This window comes from Seriola lalandi, unplaced genomic scaffold (genome assembly GCF_002814215.2).
Source record: "Seriola lalandi dorsalis isolate HSWRI2012SDOR001 ecotype SW California unplaced genomic scaffold, Sedor1 jcf7180002054504, whole genome shotgun sequence".
Lineage (NCBI taxonomy): Eukaryota > Metazoa > Chordata > Actinopteri > Carangiformes > Carangidae > Seriola > Seriola lalandi.
This window is the reverse complement of record NW_019525057.1, coordinates 652,554-661,869: the sequence shown is the minus strand read 5'-3', so window position 1 is coordinate 661,869 and position 9,316 is coordinate 652,554. Positions and strand designations below refer to the sequence as shown.

At 41.4% G+C, this 9,316-nt stretch overlaps 1 protein-coding gene across 2 annotated transcripts in view; it reads left to right on the top strand.

Annotated features, from left to right (window-relative positions):
- The first annotated feature begins 3,178 nt into the window (after positions 1-3,178).
- sema3c (sema domain, immunoglobulin domain (Ig), short basic domain, secreted, (semaphorin) 3C) overlaps positions 3,179-9,316 on the top strand; it is a 46,754-nt gene continuing 40,616 nt past the window's right edge. Inside the window, exon 1 of one of the 2 annotated variants that reach the window (XM_023413120.2) lies at positions 3,179-3,244. The gene's annotated coding sequence lies outside the window, so the exon portion shown is untranslated. Of the gene's footprint in view, positions 3,245-7,902; positions 8,099-9,316 lie in introns of those variants that run through there. The other variant, XM_023413119.2, reaches the window with a different exon arrangement.

The window sequence follows — 9,316 nt, the reverse complement described above, 5'->3', positions numbered from 1 at the left end:
CTGGAGACAGTGTGACTAGTCCGCTAGCAATTGATAATTGCTGATAATTATCCATTTTTCTAACACTGCATTGCCTTTACCCTTTTGTTCCCTGCTCTTGTGCTCACTTCCAGCCATGCACCCTCATTCCCATTTATATATTTTTTTTTGGTATGCAGTTATGCAAGCAAATGTGAACCAAAACAGCTACCATGAGAGAGGTTATAACCCTATTGTCTCTCTCTCGAGTTTGCAGAAAATTGCAAGTCAAAAGTCAGTCAGGTTGAAGTCTACACTCAGGCGTGCATGAGGCAAAATCTATTAAGGAGAAACAAATGCACTTGCCAGCTATATTGAAATCAAAAGGGGTGCAAACACACCTTTATCTTTTATTACCAGACAGCTCACTTGTACTGAATTTTGAATAAATGCATACAGTAGTAGAGAGAACTCCTACTAACCATCTGCTTCATTGGTTTTGTCTCAAGCCAACCTTGGCAGAAACATTTCAGAGCATCACAGTAGCCAGACTTATCACTGACCTGTCGGACCTATCATTTTCCTGATTCTAAAGTTTTTCACTGATTTTGACTTCCTCCCATCTGCTCAGGAAATCGTAAAAGGCCTCACTATCTATCTTGACATAGGTTCATCTCCTCAGTCTGGATTAATCTACATCATCAGCTTGCGTGGACCAGATGTTCTTAAGACCTCCCTTACAGCCTTTTCTCATGACGGCCCTCATCCTCACATCCAGCTGCACGACTGCCGCAGTAGCTATCACAAACATCAGATACTCAACAACCTGGAATGGTATCCAACACGGTCATTCTTCCAAATCCCCCATTTTCTCTGGCCACTATCTCTGTCGCCACTGCATACCAGCGAGAGAGCCCCCACCCCCCCACCCCCCATCTCAGTGGCCAGCAGCTCTCCCAAAACCTATCATTCTTACAAGCTCTCCACCCTCCAGCGAGTCCATTATTCCAGGATCCGCTTCCAGGACTCTCCTCCCAGCAGCTGTCATTCGCCCCGAGTCCAACCGCTCGTTCCAAAATCGGAGTCCCTTGAGCCGCTCGTTTCATCATGTCTAATGCCAAAGTGATCAGCCTATCTACTCTGTGAGCCAAACATCCACATACCCAGCACTGGTCTCCCAGCACTTACTCTGTTTCAATTTTTCTAAAAGATCCCTGCTACCCAGGCGCGTTTGTTTTGTTAATCATTTGAACGGAGTCCAGCCCTTATGAAAAGCTATTTTGAAAAGAAAAAAAAGAAAAAGCAGCTATGTTTCATGATTCAACTAATGCTGCCTCGTGCAACAGTGGCTTAATCTAACAATATCTTATTTTATTTAGCATTGAACAATAGATCTTCTCATGGTCTGAGTACATTTCTCATATAAACTATTTTATCAGCTTTCTTATTTAGCTTTCTGACAAAGCGTGAAAAACAAGAAGATACGGTAGTCAGTCCCAATTTAAATGAAACCCATTAACCTTGGGTAAGTCATCCGTTGAGTGTATTTATTATAAAAGACCCTGTGCCTTATTTTTAAACTCCAGGCAAGATCAAAAGGTTTCCTGAAAACACCATGATGCAGATATGAAAAAGTGACATTTAGATTCGAATAAGTCCAAGTCAATCAAGCCTTTGAACAAAGAAATGTGGAATACAGAACATAGACTATGTGTGGAGAAAACCTTTCTTTCCTTTTTTTTTTACTTGGAAGCCACCTAAGGGGAATCCTGAACCTAGATTCAAGAGGTTGTATGTAATCTTTTGGAAGTAATCTGCCTGATCTCTAAAGACGGATAGGAGTGATTTAAAGCATTACAATGTCCGTATCAGGAAATCAGAGGCATGCATGAAGAAATGATCACCACAGAGCATTGCTATGTCTCGATACAGAGCTTTTGATATCTGGAAAATTGCTTAGAGAGCAGTAAACAACACATAAATCCAACTGGAGGCTTGTAAAGCTGCCTCTGAAAACCACAACTACTGTAACAGTGGTTGTTGTTTTTTTTTACGTGTAAGTTCATTAAGTTTATTAATCACACTAATAAACCTGTGGATGTGGATGGCGGTGCTGACTATTAAATCTATTAAGATCTTAAGTGTTAAACTCCATCCTACTGTGGAGCTCAGTACGGCAGCTACACTAGAAGCAGGAAGTGGGATAAATCATATCCAGATTCCATTAGTTCCCCTGTGGAAGTTAATGCCTCAAGGAGGGAACTTTTAATTTGATTTATTATTTCCCCCCACCCACTGTGATGGAAGTGTGGAGGGCAGGAAATGATGTGCAGGGATGGGAGAGGAGACACACATGAGGAATCGCTGGTATAGTATGTCAGGTAGAACAGGGACAGATGGGCATCCTCCACTCTGGCCATTTTCTAACCCTGACACTCGATTTCCTTCATTTCTGCTTAACACAGAGGCACTGTTCAACAAGAGCGTGTGATGGCGCTTCAGTAACTCCCTCACCAGTCAGCTGATTTATCATATCATATTTATTTATCCTGCATATTTTGGATGATTTGATTAATATCTGTGCTTCATTTAGCATTGAAATGGCTGTGTCTGAAATCACTCCCAGTCACTATCACTAACTATACAGTGTGGTACACTGTCTATACTGTCTGTCATTTTATCTTAAATGATTTTATCTCTTGAGGGTGAAATTTCTTGCACGTTACTATGCGATATTTATTGTTTGGTTTCTTGTTTGCTTTGGTTTAAATGGGGATTTGGTGAACATGTGCTCCACCAGGTGCTGCCAATGTTTGCAGATTGTCCAGATTAGCAGATGTTCGCAATCTGGACTGTACCAACAGGGAGTGAAGGAGGGGGGAAGAGTATTGGGTTTTTTTCTTTGTATTTTGTTTTTCCCTCCAGCGCTGGTGAAAGTAACTCTTGGCTGAATGTAATGTTGTAGAAGTATCGTACATTTAAAGGAGCTATTAGTAAGTTTTGCTATTACTACATAGCCAACGTTAGCATTAACACCTGTTTACTTAACAGTCTTGCCAAGAGATTCAGTCACCGTTGCATTACAAGACAAGAGGTTAGTATACGCCACACACACGCTACTTCTTCAGGGAGTCGGTATCGGAAAGTGATGAGACGGTCCAGGGCTAGCTGGTTAGCATGCTAACTTCAGTAGAAGAAAAGAAACAACAGGGTTGCTTTCCAACGTCGGAGACAGCTCTTGGCAAGTAAACGAATGAAGTTTGATGCGGACGTTTCCTTTAGGATGGTAAGTAAACAGCTGTTAATGCTAACGTTGGCTACGTTGCTAACTGACTTAGCAGCTTCAGTTGTTTTGTCTCCCCCTTGCTTAGATGTAGCTGGTTTTGACTGTGAGATATTTAAAGCTGTTGTTTGATTGAGCAGGGTTTTTTATGTGTAGACAGGGGAGTATCCTCTTTGTCTATTGGGTTTTCCTGTTTAAGCAATTGTGGCTTTTTGTGTCATGTGCATATAGTAATACTGGAAAATGGTAAAAATACAGTCTCTGAATCACTGCTGTTGTTGTAGTTTTTGTTGTTGGGGCTCCAAGCCTCTCGGAAATTCATCAATTGGGTTTCGATGCATAGCTAACCGAGTGACAGCATGTGGGTCTGGGTGTGTTTTTAGCTTTGGAAAATTAGTTGGAACAAAAATTAGTCATTGGACAAATGAGTCACTTTAATAGCTCACCAATTGTTAGCTTTCTTTAGCTCATCACCAGCTTGTCTGTCCTCTCCTTAATCCTTTTTCTCTGTGTTGGACCTTCTGTTTTGTCTTTGGCGTGAGACTGTGCACCACTGATGTCCTTCTCTTATGGAAATGACCCTCCCACAGAGAAAGTCACACTCCATCTCACTTTTCAGCACCAGTCAGTCCACATTACAGAGCAGGGACGACCCCAGCGGCACAGACTCCATCACTGCCCAGCGCTGAACTTGCACAATAATGTATGGATTCCAGCTGACGCCTTGACACTGTGAAAGAGGTGCAGGGAGATTTCTCTCAAGCTGTTTTGACACAGAGCGTGACTCTGGCAGAATTCCTCACCTTTTTTGCCGGGGTGGCTAAACCTCTCGATTAATCTCGCGGAGTGGGCTGTTGAAAGTGAAGGGCGCTGCCTATTCCTGTTTAGCATTTATCAGATTTGCCCTTTGGTGATGGCAGCTAATTAGCGATCACATTATTCATGTCTCTGCCGTTTTGTTTTTCCTCACTTTCGCGGGCTTACAGAAGTGTCGGCCACGAGTATACACTGGCTGCGCAGATGGAATGAACATATGTAAAAGCAGAACAGCTGCCCTGATGGGAAAATATAATCTGCTTTTATTTCTAGAAGAAATATGTGCTGCAGACAAACCATTGAATTTACGGTTCAATCATGCATCAGGCTGGAAAATGACACTCTGCTTGTCTCATTATCAACACGCTAATTCAGATGTCTTTCTGTATTGCACTTTATTACTGTGCAAGATGCCTGTCAGCCAATCCATTAAACTCCAACAGAATAGATCTGCCGACACTGAGAAATGGACTTTTGAGTGAAGAAGGAGACCAGTTTTGAAATTGAAAATATTTGTATTCATAGACTATTGATTTTTTTTTTTCAATGAGGGAGGGGTAGATGGAATAGGAATTTCTAAAAAAGAGTACTTTTATGTTATAAAATATGTGTAGAGGGGATATTTTGTCAGTAATTTATCAAGAAAAACTACAACATTCACTTCTTAAATGTAAATATTATCCATTTTTCTCCTCACCTTGTGTTCTAGTTATTGATGATGCATATTTTCAGCTATTCTCTGACATTTTTAAACTAAATGACGAAGCACTAAAGCAGAAAAATAACAAACAGATAACAGATAATGAAAATAACCATTAGTCATGATAACCAAAGCTTTAAATGACTGTGATCATTTGCTCACCATTTCTGGGCGCTTACGCAGAAGAAAAAAATTGGCTGTTTGAAAGCTAAGAACCATGAAAACCACAGTAAAACTTTGGTTATGGTCAACTTTTCTTGGCGACCAAATGTGAGCTTTCGTGGTTGTTGAGCTTCATGGGAAATAGACAGATTTCCTGTATTTGGTCAATCACGTTTCTCACAGACTCCAGGAGGAAAGAGCAGAATCATAAAATAAATGTGAGCAGTGACCTAAAGTAAAATATTACAGCAGCGGTGACAGTATATTAGTATGTTACAGTCCAGTGATCAGACAGTGTCTTACCAGGTGCGTACATTTGCATGAGGTATGGCGAGCATGACGGGAGGGGCCTCCACTGACCTTGGCCTGCGCATTTAACATCAGTGTGACAAATGCGTAACATCTGCAGTGCTAACAAGGCTGTTCAAAGGTGTGTGGCACTGCAGCTCAGATGTTGCATGACCAGACTTTTTCTGACCTGAGATTATCATTTTTCAAATTAAGCTGAAGAACATTTCACCACACCATCTTTTATCTTTTTTTTTTTTGTTTTTTTTTTGAGGATTTTTTAATAACTTACTGTAAGACATAGTCGCTTTATAATCATGGCTCCTTTCAGACGTTACACCTGTCCGGCGTTTGTTAGGCTCGCCACGCTCATTAAGTTAATTTACAACTAAAGCTCTGTCATGAGGATAGTAAAGGATACGCCTCGTCTCTATTTAGCGCTCACCCACCTCTTTACATTCTTCTTCCTCTCCACCAATGACAAGCATGCCATCGGGCCCAATGAAAAACCTGCATCGCTCTAGTGGGCCATCCTGACACTTTAATTGGAGAGGCGTAAATCAGGCTCCATTGTCAAGGAGAGGAGTAATTATTTCCTCCTGTCTGAGCCACCAGTGATCCCCTCTTTCTTTCCCTATATTACTTTCTGTCTCTGTCAGGCGTTTCACACACTCTCCTTCCCTTTCTTTTCTTTCCTGAGGTGTGATTTAACAAGAAGCTTTTACTTTTACCTCAAAGCCAAAGTGCTAACGTGTAAAATCCTTCACATCCTGGCTCATACCTGCAGTGAACTGACATGTGACACTCAAGCCCAGGAGTAACACAAATGCATCCATTCATGAAAATGCAAACAGAGCATAATTTCTCTCTCTGGAGCTCAGTACGGAAATAGAGTTAAATCAAAGGCATCGGGGTAATACATACTGTAGCATTCACTTATCCAGCCAAGCCAAGTCGTTCTAGACTCCTGACTCCTCTGGTTTGGGCTTGTGTTTGAAGCTGCATGTCTGTATTGGAAGAAGCGTTTGTGTTGATGCAGGTTTGGCTTAGACACTCACCATAGCTCCTTGTGCTGAGCAAGCTTTACCCAGTGAGCCCATTTAAAGCAAATCATTTCTCAAAAGGGCTGAACATTATATCTGCACGTCAGGTTTGCATGCTCCCGGTTTGAAATGGAGTGTACTCCTCTCACCAAAACCACATCCACATCTTTTTTCATGTCTGACCACATCGGATGAAGAATGTCCTGTATGTTATTACTTTACTTTACTATCATCCATCCTGATGATGAAATTCATCACTTCTGAGCCAAGACTATACTCAAGGAGGACATCTGAATATACTGAATGATAAGGGCAGGAATGCATGCTATGCAAAAGGAGAACAATTTTTTTAAGCCATGCTGGCTGCATGGCTAAATGGATGGATTGACGAGACATTTGATACATTCATTGTGCACAGAGGATGAACCCTCGCTCACTTTGGTTTTTTCCTTTAAAATTTCCCATCCCTATTTGTCCGAATAACATGGTGATCCCTTGACTTTTCCTGTAGAGCCACCATGAGATTAACATTTGTGATTTTGAGAAAAGCATATCAATAACCTTTGAATAGATTGTCATGAAATTTGATGGACATTTGTGTCCCCCTTAGGATGAATTATATTAGCTTTGGTGACTTTAGTTTTGCAGGTATTTGGTCTAACACCAATTTCATTTCAATCTACCTCAGCTGTACTTTGAGTTTAGTGCTAATTAGCTCATTTTACCTTGCTAACACCACAGGTTTTGCATTGCACTGCTTTAACAATACAAAATATCATTTGTAAAAAATAAAAGAAAATGTTGATGCAGAAGATCCAGATCCATTATTCTCCTTTGCCAAAACCTGATACCTATATTACCCATAATGCAATTTGACCACTGACATTTCAGTTCGAGATTTTGTTATGCTAGCAGCGGCTAATGCAGCCTCTATCCTGCAGCAAAGATGAGGAGCAGGCTCGAGAGGCCTGGTGAACTCACTTCTTTCTGACCACACCCCAGACTCAACCACACTTGTAGTCATCATCAGCCCCAAACCCTTTTCACATATGCAGTAGTACACCCCCCATGTTGATGTTAGCATTTAGCTTGCTCAAACAGTGCAGGGATACAGAGCAGCTAGCATTGCTGCAGACTCTTGGTCTTATTTTAACCATTTCCAGCTTGAAACTCAATATGTGAGCTGTAATTTCATTGCATAGTTTAATGCAGCCTGTCTACAGCAATTACTTACAAGCTGATTCATTATACTTAATTAGCAGATGAAAAAAGAAATTAATGGAAAATAGTCTGATTTGATTCATATCATGGAATGAAAACTAGTATATACTAGATATTTTTCGAGTGGCTATTTAATCATCCACACATTAAAACCAGCCTCGGTCCTGAATGTGTTTGACCTTTCAGGCTTCACCCTCTCCCTCTCTCTGTGTGAGGTACGAGTCCACCACCTCTTATGTTTGGAGCTGTACATGTTAAAGTGATCTGTTTGCTGTCTAGTTAACAGAGGGAGGGAGAGAGGACGATCATGTAGGGGAGGGGAGGGGGGAGGAGAAGGGGGACTTGACTGGAGAGTGTGTAATAGGACACCAGCCCTCTCTGTCTTTTCGCTCTCCTCCCTCTCTCCTCTCCTCTCTCCTGTGCTCACTCTCTCTCTCTCTCTCTCTCTCCCTCAGTCAAGCCTGCTCTGTGAGCACTTAGATGGAATAGCAGCGTTTTTTCCTCTTTGGTGTCACTGGAGGAGACTGGAAACAAGGTGTTTTTATAGAGGGGAATAAATAAGACCCAGGTCTGGTGTGGTACCTGGCTTCTTCAAGCGGGACCAACACTGAAGCAAGCTCCTGAAAGGTGAGTCCAGGACCGGGGGCTGATCTTAATCCAGTCTCTATGAGAAGCAGGGTTTACCTGCTGTGCTGTGTCGTACCGGACTGTACTGAGGCAGGATGCAGGGAGGAGGTGGTAGGCTTGAGGCTAACAGGTGCAGAGTCCCACCAGTGAGAATTGGTTTGGATAGCTGAAGTAAACTGTTTACTTGCTTCTCCTTAAAAATCTTGTGTTATATTGCATTAGACTACTGTGTCATGCTTTATTTCCCTCATGTGCTTTGGTTGTAGTGTCTATTTCAAATACACTAAATTTCCAGAATGTGAGTCATGACTTTTTGGCCACTGCTGAAGCTGATAAAAACTTTGTGTTTGTGAAAATGTTGTGATTGTTTTGAATGGCTTTTGGTTCGGTTAACATTTTTACATAACTTCTTTCCTTTAAGCTTCAACCAACCTTTGCCTCTTACTATAAAACACTAAATAATGTTAAGAGGATTGTCCAGCATCACAGGGTTTGAATGCTGTAATCACAAGATTCACATGTTGTTTCATGAGTCTGTCTAAAGTTACTTGAAATACACACTTGCTAGGCGTGTGAGTGAAGGAACGTGTGGCTGTAACGGAGCCACTGACAACTGAATGACAGGGTGTGGTGTGAACACACACCGTCCTGTTAGAGCTGGGGCAGAGAACAAGTTGTTTACCGTTTTGGTCTTCTAATTCTTGTTCTCCAGTCAAGGAAGAATTAGACCTAAATACTTAATAATTTAATCAATCAAACCTAAATCCAAATAGAAGGACTTTCTCCCTCAATTTCCTGTAGCTAAATTGTGTTTAAAGCATTAACAGGAGCAGATGGGAGATAATCAATCACAGACCCAGTTGAAAAATGAAAGGAAAAAAACAATGATTTGCTTTATGGAGTTTTCTTCTTTTATCAATATTAGTTTTTGAGCAGTTCCTCTGAAAAAGTGAGATGGAAAACTCATTAGGCTGTCAGCCAAGGAATGCACAATAAACACAATTATCATTACACCCCACTGGAAATATAACTCTCCACTCGCTCAGGCTGACCTCCTTTTGTGGAGAGGCATTTAATTGCCGTCGCAGAGATTCCTGGCAGACTCAGGGCTGGAATTTCTGGACTTTGAAGAGCTCGACGAAATTAATTGAAGTATTTATTATTTTTTGTTCGTGGCTACAAACTGTAAAGCACCTTTCTACTGGGGAGACCCATTAA